The sequence below is a fragment of the Lissotriton vulgaris genome, chromosome 12, assembly GCF_964263255.1.
Source record: "Lissotriton vulgaris chromosome 12, aLisVul1.2, whole genome shotgun sequence".
NCBI classification, from domain to species: Eukaryota; Metazoa; Chordata; class Amphibia; order Caudata; family Salamandridae; genus Lissotriton; species Lissotriton vulgaris.
Window position 1 is genome coordinate 307,247,234 of NC_141700.1, and position 22,496 is coordinate 307,269,729.

Sequence of the window (22,496 nt, forward strand, 5' to 3'; positions counted from 1 at the left end):
AACAAGTGTAGTTCAGAGTGTCTGCTTCAAATTGGTTCTGCGGATCGCTCCTTTTATACATGGTTTTCCCATAGAGTTACATTGAACACAAAAGTTTATGACCCGGTTCCCATAATTATCCCCCAGAGGGGTCGCTTTGGTCACTTTGATACACACAAGGCCCGGAACATAAGTGCGGAAACATTTGGCGGTTCCCAACTGTAAAAACCCATCTTCCCAACATTAGTGCATTCCAATCGGCAATAAAACAGATCAGAATAGGAACAAGAACAGGTGTAGAGGAAGACGGAGACAGTGGGGAGATCGGAAAGGGTGTAAAAGGGAGGTATCGAGAACACGAGATACAGGCATCAAAGGGACGTGCCTAATGAGATGCACGGCTAAGACAATAAACCGGCACGGCGAGATGAGCCTCGAGCGGGGCCATCTGCCTTACAGTATCATCCCCCTCATCATAAAGACACTTACAAAAGACATGTGTCTTCCGCAAATATCTTGGGAGTCCCAGGGTCGCGAAGCGGACAGCGTCCGTTCGCTGGCTTCTTGAGGGCAAGAGACAAAATGGATGCCGTATCTAAGATGGAACCCGTGGGTACAGATAGAAATACCCACGTAACAAACGAACGGTTTAGGTTAGCGCAGCGAAACTGCGTACACCCACTAAACTCGTCATTTGCGGTTCATAGATACCAGACTCGACCATATTCGTGCGAGTTAAAAACACCACTTACAATTGTCACAGAACCTCAGAAGGTTGAGGTTGCTTTGAGGATTTAGCTTGCTTTGATGGTGTCGAATTTTGAATATTTTCAGGGCCAGAACCGGAGCCCGGAGTCCCGCCTAAACCTTGTGTGCCGGTTCGTTTCATTGCCAGCTCCCGATCACGGAGAGCCTGTTTTGCTGCCTGAGTTTTAGAAGCTGCAGCAGCGGCCGCCGTAGCCGCGTTCTTTGGAGCCATCTCTCTTGTGTCCACCAGGGAGAAAGGGCTGCTCTCAGAGAAGGAATGAGGATCGACCAATACCACAGGACTGTCCAGAAAACAGCCCACACCGCGCTGAGCCGCAGCGTCTCCAGCGCCTCCGGCACCTCGGGTGTGTCCAAGAAAGCGTAACACCGCAAACCCAATCAGTGAGGAGAAGAGGGTAAGGCGGGAGCAGAGCTCCGAGGCTGTAGCCGAGTCCGCCACACTCTGCAGATTCCCAGCGCAGAGCCCCTCCATCCAGCCTCCAGCGCCGCAGCCGAGAGCAGCCGATAGCAGAAAGTGAGTCCTGAAGCGCTACTTTGTTGCCAGTGTTTTACAGTGTCACGATGTAGCCGGTGTAAGAGAAACTGTTATTTCTCTCAGATCTCATTAGCTCCGCATTGAGTTACACTGCACCGCCGCCTATTTGTCCATAAAATAAGCATATCCAGCACATTTTAGGACTGCGAGGTACTGGTCAGTGGAGCCTCTCACAGCGATCTAAGACGCCGCCGCCATCTTGCCAAGAATGTGCCAGCAGTATTGTCCTTTAGGGGGTAGGCCTCTACGCATCTGGAAAAGGCACACACCACCACCAGAACATACCTGAGGTTATAACAACTATCCATATGAATGTAATCAATTTGTAGTACCTCAAAAGGGTAAGTTGGGGGAGCAAAATGACCTGCTGGAGTTGGGGTTCCCTTTCCTGGATTATGCATTAAACAAACAATGCAATGCTTCACCACATTCTCCGCACATTTAGGAATTCCTTCATTCTGCCATACTGGAGCCAGAAGTTTGCATATGCCTTTTGCACTAATGTGGGCTGGACCATGTGCCATAGTAACTACAGGCAGTACATAGGCATCTGGTAACAGCCAACGCTGTTCTGACAATTCCGTCCAACAGTAGCTTCTTCCTGAATCGTTCGTACACTTTCTATTGTGTCCTCACACATTCCTCCCTCTCTGACCCATCTTGCAGGCCCTGCAACACACATGCGACTCGTAGCATCTCTCGCTGTTTCTTTCGCTACCTCGTCTGCAAAAGCATTCCCGCGACCCACATCATCAGTAATCTTCTTATGAGCACTACACTTCACTATTGCAATTTGGGTAGGCAAAGCAAGTGTTTCGAGTAGGTCAGTCACGAACTGACCATGCTGTATCTTAGTCCCATGGGAAGTAAAGAATCCTCTTTCCTTCCACAAACGACCGTAGCTATGAGCCACACCAAAGGCGTATTGGCTATCAGTGTAAACATTCACTCTCTTTCCCTTAGCCAACACACACGCTCTCATCAGGGCAATCAGTTCAGCTGCTTGGGCTGAATTCTGTGAAATACGTGCTGTCCCCACTACCGTATACAAGGTGGTAACAGCATAAGCTGCAGTCGTCTTGCCATTTGGAACTTTGAAACAAGACCCATCCACCCATAGGATCCCATCCGGATCCACAAGTGGTGTGTCTTTTAAGTCTATTCTGCCTTTCGTTTCCTCCTCTGTTCAGAGAAAACAATCATGCTGTTCTTGAGTGTCTTTCTCTTCCGGAATGGGCAACAATGTTACTGGATTCAAAGTATTACACCGCTTGATGTGTATATGGCTAGCCAAAAGCGTCAGCTCATATCCAGACAAGCGAGCACTCGTGAGGTGTTGTGTTTTTGTTCTATTCAAAAGAGTATCCACTGCATGTGGTACCATATCACAAGAGTGTTATCTAACACCAATCCAGCTGATTGACGAATGGAGATTGCTGCCGCTGCTGTAGCTCTGTGACAACTAGGCAATGCCTTGGCTACTGGATCAAACGTAGCCGAAAAAAGGGACATGGCTATTGCTTGTCTTCAAATTGTTGCGTTAAAACTGACAACGTGCAACCTTCCCTTTCGTGAACGTAACGTGTGAAAGGCTTACTGTAATCTGGAGTACCTAACACAAAGGCAGAAGTTTTCTGACATTCATCCGTCCAAGAAAGAGGTTGGGGTGTATCTTTCAACGTGAGTGCAAGCAGAGGTTTAGCCAACAAAGAAAAATTCGGAATCCATTGTCTACAGTAAGAGGTAATGCCCAGGAAGGCACATACCTCCCTTTGTGTGGATGGTACAGACATTTGCGCAATTGCTTTAATTCGTTCTTGGGTCAATCGTCTTCCCTACTTCGACAAGAGATGACCTAATTAGGTTACCTCTTGGCGGCAATATTGCAACTTAAAGGGGGACACCTTGTGATGTAGGTCAGACAAGTGACGTAACAGTGAAACAGTCACATCCTTACAAACATCCTCTGAATCAGCAGCAACTAACAAATCATCTACATACTGAATCAGAGTGGCACCTGGGGGCAAAATGAAAGCATCGAGCTGAGATTTCAAAGCCTGACTATAAATGGAGGGACTCTCACAATAACCTTGAGGTGCACGTTTGCGATATACAGGAGGCTGAGAAGGATCAGTACGATTAAGGACAGGTTGAACAGGCCTGTTACAAACATTACCTCTTGTCTCTTCGACCACACCCTTCTGAACTAGATCATAGATAATAGCCAACAAAGCTCGTTCACCATCATTGGAAATCTTATACTTCGGAATGCGTGGTAATTTAACATTAGGCTTAATAGTAACCACGTAAGGCGGAATCTGGAGCAGACCAACAGCATTCGGACCTGTAGCCCAAAGCGTAGCAGGAAGAGACTGTAATTCAGGTGGGAATTGGTCTTTCGACAAATACATAGGAGAAACCAATTTCTCACCTAAAGTAAGGTGCACAACAGAGGGGGAACAATACAATGTTGCATGAAGACGTTTCAACAAGTCCAAACCCAACAAATTCTCTCCGCAACCAGTCGTTAAAATAAGCGGAGCTTCCAGATTGTAAGGACCAATCGAAAGAGTCAAGGACAAGAAACCGGGTTAGCAACTGGGGCATCAGAAAATCCTACAGAAACGTTAGTTAAGCCAGACAAAGGTGCCCCAGGGAGTTTGGAGTGAATAATAGAACTTCTCATCGCACTAGTGTTAGAAACGGGACCCCTGGCTGGCCAAGGCTCGTGCCAAAGTCAGTCAAAGATCACCATTCCCAAGTCAGGGCAAGGGAGTTACACACCAAGATAACCCCTGCTCACCCTCTAGGTAACGTGATGCGAGCAGCAAGGCTAATCTCGGAGGCGATGTGTAAAGCAATTGTGCGCGCACCCATCAACAACACCCAAGGCCCACAACAAAGGAAACTCCACACAAGGTTATATAAAAAAATTGCCTTTGTATTATAGCAAAAACACCTTAGATAAAACACACACTTTACAATGTGCCAACAGGCACAGGCAGAATTTACAGGGGATTATGTACAGGACAGGGCCACATGGACCACTGTCAGGGGTAGGCACTTTTAGAATTAGTACTTGTTGTAATTAGCACTTTGTAGGAGTAATACTTGTAGGTATAACACTTAGCACATAGACATATAATGACTGTAGCACCAAAATAGTACATGTAGCACACAACCAGTAATCACTGGTAAAGGGTAAATACCTCCTACGCAACCCTAACCACCTTAGGAAAATCACGCAGGGAACTAGGACCTTATTATCAGGACCTATAGGAAATATAAAACAATCACCTAAGCAGGTTACATTTAGCAAAGGTAAAGAAACATAAAACAATCACCTAAGCAGGTCACATTTAGCAAAGGTAATAACATAAAACAATCACCTAAGCAGGTCACATTTACCAAAGGTAATAACATAAATTGCGCAAGGTGCACATGGCACAACACTAGAACTGTCCCCAGGCCAACTGGCCTCGCAAGGGCTGGAATGCCCTTAGTCCAAAATGTCAGGGCAGGCTGCGCAGGCAGCAAAGAACACAAACCTAAACGTGGCAACTGCCCACAAAGTGCTGGGCAGTTGTAAACAATGATGATGCCAACGTTGGAGCCTCGTGGGCTCAAGAACAATGGTGGGGCAAAATACAGCGTGGGAGCCTCGGGCTCTGACCAACTAACTGCCCCTGAGCTTCGCTGGGCTCTGTAAAGCAATGGCACCTAGAGCCTCTCTGGGCTCATAAAACAAATATGGGCTGGAGCCTCTCGGGGCTCAAAGAACAACTGGGGCCCAAGATCCTCTCAGGGCTCGAAGAACAATGAGGCCGGGTCTGGGCCTCACAGGCTCGTGAATCAAATATGCCACCTCACTAGGGGAGCGGTGGGGTCCCTCACGGGGGACCCGTGAACAACTGTGGCGGCTTGAGCCTCTCGTGGCTCAACAAACAAAATATGCCCCGGAGCCCTTCGTGGGCTAAACATGACCAACAATGCCGCCTTGAGCCTCGGGGCTCCAAATCAATGCAGCCGGTTGTTGGAGTCCCTCACGGGGGACTCTAGATCACAATGGCCCCCGGAGCCCTCAGGCTCTAGAAAGGAATGCCCCTGGGGCCCCCACTCACCGGCTTTCTGTCGCGGGGGCTCCTCCGGTGCTGCAGGACTCTCCCTGCCTTGCTCGGGGCTCCGACGGTGTTGTCTCTGCTCGGGAGGAGAGCAGTGTGTCTCCTCACTCTGCGGCGGCAGGCGGGGCTCTCTCACTCGGGAGAGCCTCGCGGGAGAACCGGACAGCTTCAGAAGGCTTCTCCTGTGGGCGGCGCGGGCTCCTCTTCCACAACAGAGCCCCGCCTGCACCTTCAGCCGCCGTGCTCCTCTTCCCTCCTCGGACTTCAGGGGTGGGACTTCCGCTCCTTCTCCCTGGGCCGCACTGCAATTGGCCGGCCGGCCCAACACTTCCGGGTCACCGTTGGCAGTGCGGCGGCCCGTTTCAGGTAGGCAGGCAGGGTATCACTATCCGAGGGGTAGGCTCCCTCGTGATAAATTAAAAATATATAAATAGCGGCCAGGCCCCTGGCGGGGTGGGCACCTGCAAGGGGACCAAATAATAGAAAATAAGCGAGGTGGGCACTCACCAAGGCAACCACAAGCAGGGTGGGCACCTGCACAGTTAGCAAAGCAAACCCAGCGCTAGGGGAAAAGTAAAGCGCTCCTCAGCGCTAGCAGGGAAAGGAAAGCGCTCCCAGAGCTAAAGGCAATAAAAAGTCCAGCAAGAGTCTGTAGGCAGGCAGGGGGGCAAGGCTGGGCCCAGAGCCAGCTCACTGGGTCTCCAGGCAGGGAGACAATCCAAGTGGCGGTTCTCCTGGCCCCAGCAACAGCAGCAGCCCCCTCTGGCAGGATCCTGGAACACAACAGAACCAAATGTAAGGGGACACAGCCCCTTCTTATACTGTAAATCCTTTGTCTCTGTCACAGGGTGAGGGGAGAAACCAGTCGCAGCTGGTTTTGGAGCACCCTTGATGTGCTCAGCCCCTCATTCTATTCACTAGCAGGGCTAGGGTCATCAGTCGCACCACAGGGGGCGGAGCCAGCATTGTGTGGGGAAAGCCCAGCCCTATTCAGGAACCAGGTGCACTCCTCCCCAACCATCAGCATGGTAATCTCCACACTCACCACTGGGCAGGCCCATCCAGACTTCCTGGAGCCAGGCTTGCCATCCAGCCCCAGCCAATCACACTCCAGGCACTTTTTACACTAATATGCCAACTCCTAGAAGTGGCACTTGAACACAAGACACAATCATGGCACATACATCATTGCGAAGCATTCACTCTCACGAGTTCGCACATTCCAAACTCGAGCCTATACTCCTCACGCATCAGGAACTACCAGGGACACAGACATTCCCCATGCATTCCTACGGGAGGGCAGGCCAGCCTTACTACACACACGCACTTTACTCTGGGACACAGGGAAAAAGTGCGCAGAGACCCAAAAATCATCAACACAGATCACATATTAACAGCAAAACGATTAGGGGTGAACCTGCCAGAAGGGCCAAGTCCAACAACCAGTATCCATAAGAAATGGCTCTTCAACACCCAATGCAACAACTTCAACATAAGGCCCATTCTGATCCACGGGAACTAATATGACTCCCTTACTTTGTCCATGGCTGTCCTAACTAGAATAAAAATCCTGAGCCTCACCCTCAACACAATAACCGTCATTGTAATATTGCGCAGACTGAGTATTCTGCTGATCAAAATATTTCAAAGAATTCTGAGGGGGGAAAGGATCGCTGTCCTTGAGGCAACGCACCTCGCCCTCTACCTCTAGGTGCTGATTAAAAACCACCACGGCCTCACGGTCCTGGAAATCTACCATTACGCTGCAATAAAACCGGACAGCTATTCTTAAAATGACCTTCCTCTTTACAATAGGCACACTGATTAGGACCAAGCAAAGGTCGCGGAACAAAAGGGTCAGGTTTTTGTAACAACCTCTGAAGCTGGGGAGGCTGTTGAAACTGGCGCTGGGCAGAACGAGGGGGATAAGCCTGTTGCAAAAGAACCTTCGTTTTTAATTCCTTAGTCTTCTTCTCGACCTTATCTTTTTCTTGCTTAAATTAGCTTTAAAATGAATTATAAATCCACTTACCTTGTCCGCTACGTCCCCGGGGCTGCCTCTCGTCATAGCGCCGCCCGCGCATGCGCATTTCTCGCGAGAAATGCGCATTCACATTAGTATCCAAGACGGCGGCGCCGGCGGCGCGATGACGAGAGGGAGCCCCGGGGACGCAGCGGACAAGGTAAGTGGTTTTATAATTCATTTTAAAGCTAATTTAAGCATTTAGGGAGGGCGGCGGGTGGCGCATAGTGGGGCTACGCGAAGTGCATGGGTGGGTGTAGTTTTTTGCCCACTTCGCGTAGGTTTGCGAAGCCCCATTACGCCCACTACGCCCACCCTTAGTTTTGAGGAGACGTTTATCGATCATAGTGGTCAAGATATGAGTACTGAAGGTGGACAGCGACTATTTGTGGATACATTTGTATTTAATTTACTTCCGGAATTATCGCATAAGCTGAAAGATTCAGAGCATTCATGGGTTGTTTCGTCGTAGCGAAGTTGCCCGCCCAGGGTTACTCAAAACGAGTAACGAAATTGGAGACACTCTCATCTTTCTTCTGCTTACACGCAGCTAACTTATCCCAGTTAACACAAAGGCAGGCATCGTCGTCTTCATTAAAGCGATAATTCTACCAGGCAATTTTGTCATCAAATCATCTGGCCTAGCACCACCCACTTGTGCTGCATCTGCGGCAGCTATAGCTGCCCAATTACCACCTAAACCTTGGTCGTGGTCCTCCCTACGAATCCGAGCCCACAAAGCTTGTGGAACTAAATTCCCCATCAGCATATTAATGTCGGCCAAATTCATAATACACGCATCAACAGTCTGGGACAGCTCTTTATAATATCCAGCAGGATTTTTACGAGGGTCCCGTAGAGACGGTTTGAGCGCCAGAACTTCAGATCGTTTCCAGGGGACGTGTACCCATATACGCTGGAAATGAGCAGGGATAGCCTGAACAGCACCTGCTTGCGGAACCGCTTCTTTCCAGACTGGAGGAACTTCCCCCATAGGATAATGTTTCATTTTCTGTCTAATTGCAGGATCAGGTTCAAGAATAGTCTGAGAAGAAAATAAAGACCTGAAAGTGACAAGTATCTTTACAACGTCCTCAACTACAGCACCCACAATAAGTCCTTTATCAAACCTATCCTGCACGTCCAACAGACCCTGAGGAGTTATATCCAACTCCATATTCTCCCATCTTTTGACAATAATATCACACATGACATTAAAAACATATCTCTGCGTGGGCGCATTCCACTGGAGAAAGGTACTCAAAATATCGGGTACACTATACTGTGGACCACTCATGATCCATTTGTGAGCAAGAGAGTCCAACACAACTTGTTCGTCAGAATCCGGGATTTGACTACGGGATTGCCTTCGAGAAAAAGCAGGAGTCCTATTAAAAGACCCAAAGAGGGGGGAGAAAAGACCAGAAACAGTATCAACCAACCGTTTGCGAGTTGGGGAAGAATCAGACAGCAAAACTGGAGACAAGGTATTAAGCAGAGGAAGAGAAGGACTAGTAGCGACAAGAGGAACCGAAGATGAAGGAGACTGAGGTACAGAAGTTAGTGGCAAAGGAGGCGGGGCAATGTAGGAAGGGCCAATTGCGGAAGAGCCGGACCAGCTGGCTGAACAACAGGTTGCTGGACAGGTGGCAACAATAAGGGTGCATTAGCTCCTGGTACATAAGGCGGAGGCAATCTCAATAAATGAGACATTAAGGGATCCTCGTCAAGATACTTACTCTGTGGAGAAGTGGGCAACACAGGGTAGCATCTATCTATTGCCATACGATGTTGTCTGTCTGAGACCTCAATCGTTCAATCAGTCTCATTGTCTTTGAACTGTTGGGCAGCCTGCATGATTGTCATATCCTTCGCTTTTCTATCTCTTTTTGCCTGCTTAATTTCTCTCTGCTTGGCTTCTTTACGCCAAAGACGGAGAGAGTCAAACATTGCCGGCCGGGCATTTTTTTTTAACAAATTTGTTTCCAAATTATCTAATATATCAGGCTCAAAGCTACCATTTTGTGGCCACTGTAAAACACCATCTTTCTTCGTGTATCGGATCCATGTCTCATTAAAGGTAATGGGACGAACACCATGTTTAGAATAGAGCTCATAAGAGGGAGTTCCAACCGGAAGAATCGGACAAGAGTCCTCGAGCCGGGAATCCCTATTACAACCAAAACAACAAAACGTCCTAAATTTGCTAAAACCAGGCATCCTAAATTCACTGGTCCATTTACCAACTTCAAGGGGTTACACCAAAGAACAAAGCACAAACGTACTCACCCCTTGGCTTTGGCTATTGCAATGGTCGAATAACAAAATTCATAAACAAAACAAAGAAGTGGGCGCTACCCACGAATACTTAACTAAATGGTCTTCTCACGCCAACAGAGGTCAGTCTGACGTCTCGCGATACCAGTCATCACCAGAGGGTCCAAGGCAGGGCGGCAGTCAGGGCAGCAGTCGTCAACATCCGTTGGAAAGGAGTAGCCACGTTGCAAAAGACCTTCAGTCCACTTCCACATGCAGGGGTCGCTTGACGTGGCTCGCGAATCCTCTGGAATTTTCTTGCGAGGCTTCTCATGACCCTCAGGCTGAACCGCTACCACTGAAGCAGCCCCACGGTGGCGCCAGTTGGAGAATCGGGCCTTATGGGCCTGGCTGCGCAGGGCACGCCTTAAATCCCGAGTTCACCTGCCTTGTCAAACAGAGACATGAGACACTCTGTTGGGCGTAGAAAGCCAGGTTTATTAGCTGCAGCCAAGCACAGTTATCCCAGAAGTACGTACAAGGTATGTTCTGAGGAGACTGCCAGTTCAATCCGTGGCGCACAATCTTTTATACCACACATATTTACAAAGTTTACTCCCTGTACATACAAAGCAAGCCAATAGGAAAAGTTGAAAAACAAGCTATCAGGTGTCTCAAATACGCCCTCTTTCAGACCCCGTGTGTTACCCCTTCCAACAAATTAATCAGTGCTAGTACCGACAATCCAATTTGCAGGTGGCAGGACGTATTTGTGTGCCTCAAAGGATGGTTGTGTAACAAGAGAATACAAGGAGAGAATAGTGAAGGCCAGTTGGATAAGATAATGCAAGGAAGGAATAGGAGAAGCCAAATAGTCAGTCGAGACAGGGATCAATCAACCCAGACATGGATTAACGAACTCAGCCAAACCCTGACATCGGTTTCGTAAACAAGGGCAGGGGGTTACTCTTTAACAGAAAAGACACGTAGCAGATGAGAAAAGCAAAAACACTCCGTTCACCATGCTGCCTGAGTGAGGGCAACACAGAATGGCGACGAGACACAAAATGGCGGCTAAATACGGGACGAAGTCAGAAACCGAAGAACCTCAGTTCTTCCTCAAAGTTCATGAAGCCTTTAATGGTTATCAAAGTGTTCAGTAATGCTTTTAAAACTCAAGATCATTGGAACCTTAACAGAGTTGTGGTGGTGAAGGGAAAATTCAATGGGAAATTTAATGCAAGCACTTGCAATGACACTTCTTCTCAAGTGTGTTCCTCTCCAAAAATGGATAAAGACACCAGGCTGATGACTAACACTCGTCGCTCTTTTAGGGTTTGTAAACTTCCTAGTTATCTTGATGATTATGATTAATTAAACTTCTTATGTTTTCAGGTTTGTTCATCTTCTTGCTTTACAAATATACTTTGTTAAGGGAGGGAAGTGTGTGGTGTGCTCACCACTCTTGTTGTCATACTTTCTTATCCCCATGTCATAGTAGAATGTTATAGTTGTCACAGAAGAATGTTACAGTTGTTATAGTGATTGAATGTTTTATCTTGAGGACTCTTGATGTGGTCAGTTGATGCTGCTACCTTGGAGGTTGGATGGGATCTTCTAGAAGAATAAATCTATGTTTAATAACCTCCCTATGTCCAGCGTAGTACATCTGGAAGACTACACTTTAGTTTTGAAAATCGTAGTCTGTATTTTAGAGTGGGTGTATCATTAGGGTATGAGGAGGTACATCCGATTGTCACATGGATGATGTCATCAGTTATGTCATCAGTGATATAATTTGAGATGTCATCAGTGATGTCACTGACCATGTCATGAATGATGTAATGTGACGTCATCAGGAGTGCATTGCGGGGCTGTGAGTAATAGTTAGCTCAACTACCTATAACAGACACATTTATCTGGTTTTGTCCTGAAACCTGTGTTTTTTCTGTGAATTTCTATGGTTTTTTAAATGCTAATTTCTAACTATAACGTCTCTGAAACCTATGTTTTTTCAGTGAAATTCAAAGATTTTTTAAATGCTAATTTCTAACTATGACTACAGAAGTAGGACATGTGCAGAAAGAGGAAGAAAAGCAAAGAAATAAACATGTGCAGAAAGAGGAAACAGAAGTACAGAAAGATGAAGATAAGTGCAGAACGAAGCAAGAGATATGCAGAACGAACCAACATAGGTGCAGAAAGAGGCCTTGTTGCAAAGTCATGCTGTGCCCCCAACATTTTGCTGACTGGTTCTGGTAGTAACTGGCTCTCACTAACCAGGCCCAGAACCAGTACTATGCTGAAAGACACTTAGAATACAGTGAAAACACCTACATATACTGGGGTACACTATGGGTTGGGGTATCCCTGTGATTGGCATAACCTCCCCTGTGAGGCCCTAGGACATAATACTGAAGGGGGATTAAAACTACCTCTAACTCAGAGGTACAGAAAGAGGCAAAAGAAGTGTAAAAAGAGGAAACAACATTGTCGAAAGAGGCATGATAGGTGCAGAAAGAAGCAAGTGAAGTGCAGAAAGAGGAAAGAGAGGTGCAGAAACATCAGAAAAAAAACATCAGAAAATTACAAGTTCTGCAAAATTCAGCCGCACGCCTAGTGCTAAGACTCCCCCGCAGAGCGCCCTCCAAACCTTCCCTGGCTTCCCTCCACTGGTTGCCTATTGGTAAGAGGATACTATTTAAATCTCTCCTCTGGTGCCACAGGATTATCCACCAAAAAGCCCCCTCCTACATGTCCGATTTAGCCTTACCTTATGAGCCTAACAGATCCCTCCGTTCCAAGGGAATGGGTCTGCTTAAAACTTCGCTCCCAAAAAAAGCTAGGATGGGAGGTAGGTCCTTCCGCACTCTTGCTGCTAAGAAGTGGAATACCCTCCCCATGATCATCAGACTTGATAAAAATGAGGCTTCTTTCAGGAAATTGTTGAAAACATATATTTTCACTCTCTAGCTGCCTGTTTTTTGGCCTCAGCCCTCCTAGACTCTCTCTCCACAGCGCGGGGACACGCCGGGAGGCATCACCAAGCGCTTTATAAGCCCCTTTAATAAAATAATAATAATAAATAATAAGAAAGAGGCAAGAGAGGTACTAAAAGATGCAAGAGGAGTACAGAAAGAAGGAAGTGAAGTACAGAAAGAGGCAAGAGAATTGCTGAAAGAGGCAACAGAGGTGTAGAAAGAAGCAAGAGCAGTGCAGAAGGAGGCAAGTGAGGTACAGAAAGAAGCTAGAGCAGCACAGAAAGAACCAACAGAGGTGCAAAAATAGGCAAGAGGGGTACAGAAAGAGGCAGGAGGGGTGCAGAAAGAAAATAGAGAAGTGCAGAACGAAGCAACAGAGTCGCTGAAAGAGGCACGAATGGTGCAGAAAGAGCAAGAGAAGTGCAGAACAAAGCAACGGTGGTAAAGAAAGAGGCAAGAGAGGTACAGAAAGAGGGAACAGGAGGGGAGAAAGAGGCAAGAGCAGTGCAGAAAGAGAGGAGGCAAGTAAGGTATAGAAAGAAGCAAGAGCAGCACAGAAAGAACCAACAGAGGTGCAAAAAGAGGCAAGAGGGGTGCAGAAAAAGGTAGGAGAGGGGCACAAAGAGGCAAGAGAGGTACAGAAAGAGGCAGAAGGAGTGCAGAAAGAAGGAAGAGAAGTGCAGAGGAACAAAAAGAAGCAAGACTGGTGTAGAAAGCGGCTAGAAAGTTGCACAAAGAGGGAAGACGGATGCAGAAAGAGTCACAAGGGGTGCAGAAAGAGGCAAGAAAAGTACAGAAGGAGGCAAGACAATTGCTGAAAGGAGCAACAGAGGTGTAGGAAGAAGCAACAGAGGTGCAGAGGGAGGCAAGAGGAGTGCAGAAAGAAGGAAGAGAAGTACAGAGAGAAGCAACAGATGTAATGAAAGAGGTATGAAGGGTGCAGAAAGAGGCAACAGAGGTGCCGAAAGAGGCAAGAGAGGTACAGAAAGAAGCAAGTGAAATGCATAAAGAGGCAACAAAGGTGTAGAAAGACGCAAGAGAGGTGCAGAAACAAGCAAGAGAAGTGCAGAAAGAGGCAAGAGAATTGCTGAAAGAAGCAAAAGAAGTTTAGAAAGAACCAAGAGAGGTGCAAAAAGAGGCAAGTGAGGTGCAGAAAGAAGCAAGAGCAGTGCAGAAAGACCTAACAGAGGTGCAAAAAGAGACAAGAGGGATGCAGAAAGAGGTCGGAGAGGTACACAAAGAGGCAAGAGAGGTACGGAAAGAGGCAGGGGGTGCATAAAGAAGGAAGACAAGTGCAGAAAGAGGCAAGAGAATTGCTGAAAGAGGCAAGTAAGGTGGGAAAGAAGCAAAAGCAGTGCAGAAAGAAGCAACTGAGGTGCTGAAAGAGGTACGAAGGGTGCAGAAAGAGGCAAGATAAGTACAGAAAGAAGAAACAGAGGTATAGAAAGAGGCAAGAGAGTTGTACAATGAGGGCTGAGTGGTGCAGAAAAAGGTGGGAGGAATGCATAAAGAAGCAACAGAGGTTCTGAAAGAGGCAAGAGAAGTGCAGAAGGAAGCAAGTAAAGTACAGAAAGGGGCAACGGAGGTGCAGAAAGATGCACAAGAGGTGCAGAAACAAGCAAGAGAAGTGCAAAACGAGGCAAGAGAATTGCTGAAAGAAGCAACAGAGGTTTAGAAAGAACCAAGAGCAGTGCAAAAGGAAGCAAGAGGGGTAAAGAAAGAGGTAGGAGAGGTGCACAAAGAGGTAAGAGAGGTACAGAAAAAGGCAGGAGGGGTGTAGAAAGAAAGAAGAGACGTTCAGAAAGAAGTAACAGTGGTAAAGAAAGAGGCAAGAGAGGTGCAGAAAGGGGCAGGAAAGGTACAGAAAAAGGGAACAGGGGTGCAGAAAGAGGCAAGAGGAGTACAGAAAGAAGCAAGTGAAGTGCAGAAAGAAGAACGAGAGGTGCAGAAAGAGGCAAGCGAGGTACTAAAAGAGGCAAGAGGAGTACAGAAAGAAGGAAGTGAAGTACAGAAAGAGGCAAGAGAATTTCTGAAAGAAGCAACAGAGCTGTAGGAAGAAGCAAGAGCAGTGCAGAAGGAGGCAAGTGAGGTACAGAAAGAAGCTAGAGCAGCGCAGAAAGAACCAACAGAGGTGCAAAAAGAGGCAAGAGGGGTACAGAAAGAGGCAGAAGGGGTGCAGAAAGAAAATAGAGAACTGCAGAACGAAGCAACAGAGGTGCTGAAAGAGGCACGAACGGTGCAGAAAGAGCAAGAGAAGTGCAGAACAAAGCAACGGTGGTAAAGAAAGAGGCAAGAGAGGTACAGAAAGAGGGAACAGGAGGGGAGAAAGAGGCAAGAGCAGTGCAGAAAGAGAGGAGGCAAGTAAGGTATAGAAAGAAGCAAGAGCATCACAGAAAGAACCAACAGAGGTGCAAAAAGCGGCAAGAGGGGTACAGAAAAAGGTAGGAGAGTTGCACAAAGAGGCAAGAGAGGTACAGAAAGAGGCAGGAGGAGTGCAGAAAGAAGGAAGAGAAGTGCAGAAAAAAGCAACAGAGGTGCTGAAAGAGGCACAAACCATGCAGAAAGAGCAAGAGAAGTGCAGAACAAAGCAACTGTGGTAAAGAAAGAGGCAAGAGAGGTGCAGAATCAGTCGGGAAAGGTGCAGACAGAGGGAACAGGGGTGCAGAAAGAGGAAAGAGGGGTGCGTAAAGAGAAAAGAGGGAGAAAGAAAGAGGCAAGAGGGATCAGAATTAAGCAAGAGCAGTGCAGAAAGAAGCAGCAGTGGTGCAAAAAGAGGCAAGGGAACTGCAGAATGAACCATCAGAGGTTCAAAAAGAGACAAGAGTGGTGCAGAAAGGGGTAGGATAGAGGCAAAACGAGGCAAGAGAGGTACAGAAAGAGGCAGGAGGGGTGCAGAAAGAAGGAACAAAAGTGTGAAGAGGCAAGAGAATTGCTGAAAGAAGCAACAGAGGTGCTGAAAGAGGCAAGTGAGGTGCAGAAAGAAGCAAGTGAGGTGTAGAAAGAGGCAATAGAAGTACATAAAGAAATTAAAGAGGTGCAGAAAGAGACAAGAGGGGTGCAGAAAGAGGGGGGGAAAGTGCAGGAGAAGCAAAAGAGGTGCTCAAAGAGGCAAGAGGGATACAGAAATAGGCAAGAGCAGTGCAGAAAGAACCAAGAAAAGTACAGAAAGAAGCAACAGGGGTGCAGAAGGAGGTACAAGGGGTGCAGAAAGAAGGAAGATAAGTGCAGAAAGAAGCAACAGAGGTGCTGAAATAGGCAGGAAGGAGGTAGAAAGAGCCAAGAGAAGTGCAGAAAGAAGCAACAGAGGTACAAAAAGAAGCAAGAGTGGTGTAGAAAGCGGCTAGAAAGTTGCACAAAGAGGGAATACGGATGCAGAAAGAGTCACAAGGGGTGCAGAAAGAGGCAAGAAAAGTACAGAAGGAGGCAAGACAATTGCTGAAAGAAGCAACAGAGGTGTAGAAAGAAGCAACAGAGGTGCAGAGGGAGGCAAGATGAGTGCAGAAAGAAGGAAGAGAAGTACAGAGAGAAGCAACAGATGTAATGAAAGAGGTATGAAGGGTGCAGAAAGAGGCAAGAGAGGTACAGAAAGAAGCAAGTGAAATGCATAAAGAGGCAACAAAGGTGTAGAGAGACACAAGAGAGGTGCAGAAACAAGCAAGAGAAGTGCAGAAAGAGGCAAGAGAATTGCTGAAAGAAGCAAAAGAAGTTTAGAAAGAACCAAGAGAGGTGCAAAAAGAGGCAAGTGAGGTGCAGAAAGAAGCAAGAGCAGTGCAGAAAGACCTAATAGAGGTGCAAAAAGAGACAAGAGGGATGCAGAAAGAGGTCGGAGAGGTGCACAAAGAGGCAAGAGAGGTACAGAAAGAGGCAGGAGGGGTGCATAAAGAAGGAAGACAAGTGCAGAAAGAGGCAAGAGAATTGCTGAAAGAGGCAAGTAAGGTGGGAAAGAAGCAAAAGCAGTGCAGAATGAAGCAACTGAGGTGCTGAAAGAGGTACGAAGGGTGCAGAAAGAGGCAAGAGAAGTACAAAAAGAAGCAACAGAGGTATAGAAAGAGGCAAGAGAGTTGTACAATGAGGGCTGAGTGGTGCAGAAAGAGGTGGGAGGGATGCATAAAAAAGCAACAGAGGTTCCGAAAGAGGCAAGAGAAGTGCAGAAGGAAGCAAGTAAAGTACAGAAAGGGGCAACGGAGGTGCAGAAAGATGCACAAGAGGTGCAGAAACAAGCAAGAGAAGTACAGAACGAGGCAAGAGAATTGCTGAAAGAAGCGACAGAGGTTTAGAAAGAACCAAGAGCATTGCAAAAAGAGGCAAGAGGGGTAAAGAAAGAGGTAGGAGAGGTGCACAAAGAGGTAAGAGAGGTACAGAAAAAGGCAGGAGGGGTGCAGAAAGAAAGAAGAGACGTTCAGAAAGAAGTAACAGTGGTAAAGAAAGAGGCAAGAGGGGTGCAGAAAGAAAAACTAGTGATAACGAAAGAGGCAAGAGGGTTGCAGAAAGAAGCAAGAGCAGTGCAGAAAGAAGCAACAGAGGTGCAAAAAGAGGCAAGAGAACTGCAGAAAGACCATGAGAGGTGCAAAAAGAGACAAGAGTGGTGCAGAAAGTGGTAGGATATGTGCACAACGAGGCAAGAGAGGTACAGAAAGAGGCATGAGGTGTGCAGAAAGAAGGAAGCAAAGTGCAAAAAGAGACAAGAGAATTGTTGAAAGAAGCAACAGAGGTGCTGAAAGAGGGAAGAGAGGTTTGGAAAGAGACAAGAGAGTTGCACAAAGAGGGAAGAGTGGTGCAGAAAGAAGCAAGTGACTTACAGAAAGAGGCAACAGAGGTGAAGAAAGACACAAGAGAAGTGCAGAAACAAGCAAGAGAAATGCAGAAAGAGGCAAGAGCATTGCTTTTTTTTTAATGAGAATTCATGTGGTACAAAAGAGAGATACAATGTGCAGAGGAATCAGATGAATAATACAGCAAATCTTCAAAATGTTAGAAAGTTACATCATATTAGAAAACAGTTCATAAAAAACATCACTGATAATTCATAAAAAGACATATATAAATAAGTATATAAATATCCACATAAATATGTATAAAGCTAGCTGACTAGACAGGGGGGGAAAGGGGGTGGGAGCTTTTCAGGTATTTACAAGGGATCCATAAAATAAATCCAGGAACATTTTACAAACATAGGTTTCGGGTCCTCACAAACCCAAACCTGATTAATTATAGCTGACCCTCCCTCCAGGCTTTCAAGGGAGCCCAGATTTTACATCCAAGATCACGCAATTTCCTACCCTTGTGCAAATACAGTGCAGATTCAATATTATGGATTCCGAGAAGCCTAGTCAGCCACATTTGAAAAGTTGGGGCATTTGAGTCTTTCCAGGCCACCGATAGCAGAATACGCAGTACAGCGACAGCTAGGAAGACTAATGCCTCTTTTTCACTATTATTAAGGCCAAGCTTACTATCGCTGCCGAGAATCATCACTGTCGGGGATAGACTGATCTTGGAGCCTAGCAGCCCCTCCAGGAATTTCTCGATCTCAGTTTCGATTGTGCTAAGCTTCTCACGGTAAAAAAACATGTGCAAGAGATCCCCTGGCCCTTTCTGACACCTGGGGCAGTTACTGTCTGTCCTCAAACCCCAATCATGTAGCTTAGAAGGTGTATAGTACAGATTGAATATCGTTGTTAAATGCTGCACTTTTATATTTGAGGACCGCAGTATCTGTTTATCCAGATATAGACCTTTATCTAGATCCACATACGGGTCTTGCAATTTGACTGCCCAGGCGGCCTCATGCTTCTCGATGTTGTCAGACACCCTTTCGATTAGGTTCTGATATAGAACCTGAATCCTATTCCCACCTGTTACAAGATATTCAATTGTAGGGCATTGGGCACCGATGGCTACATCAGAACTAGCAGCAATAAGCGTTTGCAAAACCTGGAGATACTTAAAGCTTTGGCCGCTAGATAGACCATACTTCTGCTGTATGGCGGCAAAGCTCATGATGCTACCATTCTGCATTACGTCACCCACCGTCTGGATACCCTGTTGTTCCCAGAGTTTCCAAACGCCATCCATATTTAAATTTGGAAAGTGACCTGATTTCTATAACGGCGTGTGCATGTTAACTCTGGGAACATGTAGCCATTTCTGCAATTTTTTCCACAGATCCCAGGCGCTTATCGGAGCCTTGTACCGGGTTTTCTTAAAAAATCTGCGGCCAGTTTTTCTCAGTAGTACGCCCACAGCTTCCTTTCCCATCAATAGTTCGTAAATTGAATGGATAACGTATGGATCGGAGGATGGGTCTTGAGTAGATCTTTCATTAGGTGCAGATTCAAATAGAATGGGCATCTGTGTCAGCAGACAGGCCCAGTGGTAGAACCTTATGTTTGGGGCTCCTAAACCTCCACTTTCCTGAGGGAGAGTCATGAATCTTGTTGACCGCCTGGTCTTACCATACTGCCATAAGAATCTATTACAAATAGACTAAATTTTTTTTAACACCTCCTCGATCGGATAGGGAATGGATCTAAACAGATAGAGAAGCTTGGGCAGCATCGTCATTTTTACCACATTTGTCCTTCCTATGAAGGACAGATGTAATACATCCATACGCTTCAAATCCATCTCCATTATTTTTAGGAGTGGGTTAAAATTATCCTGGACAATTGAACTTGTTGATGCATTAATTATTACCCCAAGATATGTCGCTGAATCGACATACCTTTGATCAACTTTCACAACATCCTTTGAACATATTATCTGGGTTTTTGCCTCGCTGAGGCGATATCCTGAGAGACATCCAAATTCCCTAGTAACTTCCACCAGAGTTTGCATAGTCTCGGCAGGCTCTAGTGTGATCACTGCCAAATCATCAGCATATGCTAGGATCTTACTCTCGAATCCGCTGGTAGTCACTGGCTTGATTTCATGATTCCCCAGAATTTGCCTGACCAGCGGGTCGCTATACAATCCAAACAAGATGGGCCAGCAGGGGCACCCCTGACGGGTGCCCCTACTTATAGTGATCTTTTCTGAACTTTGACCCATCATCTGAATTCTGGCCACTGGATCGCAATACATAGCCTTTATAGCCTTCAGAATTTTTGGGCCAAATACTCTACCAGCGGGAACATCCCACAGATACTGCCATCTGATGCGGTCGAACGCTTTTTTCGCATCGAGGAGGATCATAGCAACCCCCCTCCCCCTGCAGCATGAGCCTCGAACAACGTAATTGCTCTTCTGATATGTTCCGTTGTCCCTCGCCCAGGGATGAACCCATGCTGCCAGGGGGAGACGAGCCCACCAAGGACTCTCCCCAACCGCTTTGCCAAGATCTTTGCATATAGTTTATTATCCGAATTTATAAGGGATATTGGCCTGTAGGACCCAGGGCTTTCTCTTGGTTATCTCTTTTTATGGAAGACCACTATATTAGTGTCCTTCCATGATTCCGGGATTTTGCCCGTACAGATGATCCCATTAAATAAATCTAGCAGCATCGGAGCCACCTTGACCGATAGGCACTTGTACAGCTCCAGAGGGATGCTATCTGGCCCTGCGGCTTTACTGACAGCCATGTCAAGTAGACCCTCCCGAATCTCACCAGCCGTTACATCCCGCTCTAGGTTTTCTATCTCGGACGATCCCAATTTGGGCCCTGTATCCGGATATCTGCCAAGTGGACGCTCACCCCCTATTTCTTCCTTATACAGGGTTTGACAGAATTCTGCAAATACCAAAAGAATGTCTTGGGGCTCCACAAAATCCCGTCCGTTCGCATGGATATTAGTTATTACATTTTTGGTGTTATCTTGTCTAATTCTCAGCGCCAGTGCCTTCCCTGCCTGCTCCCCCGTCTCATATAGTTTCCTCATAGACGTCCAATATTCTGTTTTCTCGGCCAGCTGTTATTCCGCTTTAATGAGTCAGATACTAGTTTGGCTCTCCTTGCCTTCCTTCCCTTAGATCATGACAGTGCTGTTCTTCTGCCTTAACTAAATCTGCTAAAAGCTTGTTCTTACCAGCCTGCATTTTTTTCCCAGACTGAGCGGTATAGCTGATGACCTCTCCCCTCAGTGCAGCTTTAAACGAGTCCCAGTTCCTTGATGATTTAAAACGATTGGCATCGAAGAATTCTCGAGCCCATTTCTGCAGGTGCTCAACAAATGGGGGATCAGCTAGGAGTTCCGATTAAATGTCCATGCCCTAGCTTTTCTGACTGGCCCTACGCTGTTATATCTAATTACCAAAGGGTTGTGGTCCGAGAGGACCTTGGGAAGCTTCCTGATATTAGCCCTATTAAACTCTGCTGATGGCATTAAAAAATAATCCAGCTTACTATATTTCTGGTGGGGGCACGAGAAATATGTAAACCCAGGATCATCAGACTCTTTTGCTCCCCAGACATCTATTAGCCCGTGTGACTGCATCATTGAGCGGAGTGCCCGAGAAACCCTTTGCTTACTACCCATATATGGATTTGGTCTTCTCTCGGTCAGATCAATATCTATATTGAAATCCCCACACACCAAAATAGGCAAGGGCCACGTTGACAATTCCCCCTCCAATATTTCATATACCTCTGGATCATCCTGGTTTGACCCATATATCCCACAAATCGTTAAACCACACTCCAATTTAGCCAGGGCCCATCTACCCAATGCATCTGATTTAACCCGTTTAGCTCCCCCTGCATTGTTTTGCCTAATATTGCTACCCCCTTACTGTAGAGGTCTGAGAGGAGCATGCCAGAATATCAAACCCACCAACCCTGAGAAGCTGTTTTTTCGCCTAGGGTAAATGCGTTTCCTGAAGGCACAGAATATCTATGGGCTCAGATTTAACAAACTCTGCCAGTCTAGCTCTCTTTCTCCAATCATTCAACCCCTCAATATTGATTGAATATATATTAAGACTCGACATCCTTATTTTTCAATAGTCTCCACGATCTTGTCACCAAAGACTGAAAAAGAAGCGATTCCCATAGCATATACACTGTGTCCCCCATAGCAAAGAAACAGCTTTGTACCATAAATTCTCTTTTTTTATGCTTTTCACCACCCTATCCCAACCACCCAGTGACCCCAACCCCACCCTGAGAGCCTGTCCCATCCTCCCTCCCCCCCTTTCCCCCCTCCTCCCACTGGGAGCGCTCAGACCGAGGTCTGGGCTTGTGATGGATGTGTGCAGTAGCGTGGTAGATCTGTGCAACTGCCATTTAAGACATATATACCATAAATACCGTAACCAACCCCCCCCCCGCCCCCCTCCTGACCCCCAGGAGAGAGAAAAAAGAAGAAAAAGAACACCATCAGAAATAGAAAAACAGTCAAGTAGAAAGTCTGAAAACCGTCTACCTAAACCAATTGCCAAATATAGAAGACAAATACTATTTGTAATTTTTCCTAAGTCCCAGGACCAGGACCAAGCACTCTCTTAAGCAATCTTAAATAGGTTACAGAGAGTCCAGGAACTCCTTTGCCTTTACTTCAGACGCGAAGAATTGAGTCCTGCCATCTCTCACTACCTTAAGCTGTGCTGGATTAACTAAGTAAATCTGCATATGTTTATCTTGGAAAGGCTTGATAAGCTGTTGGAGTCTCCAGCGCCTCTCGACCGTTGCATGGCAATAGTCCGGTCTAACAAAAAAGGACACCCCCTCACAGGATCTTCTTGCATCAGGTCGAGCCTTTTCAGAAATCATTTGTCGAAGAATGAAGTTCCCTAGAAAGATTAAAACTGCTCTTGGCTTGTCACCACTTCCTGGCCCAGAGCGAACTTTGAACGGAGTACGGTGGGGTCTCTGGATTTCCGCTGCCCAATTCCAT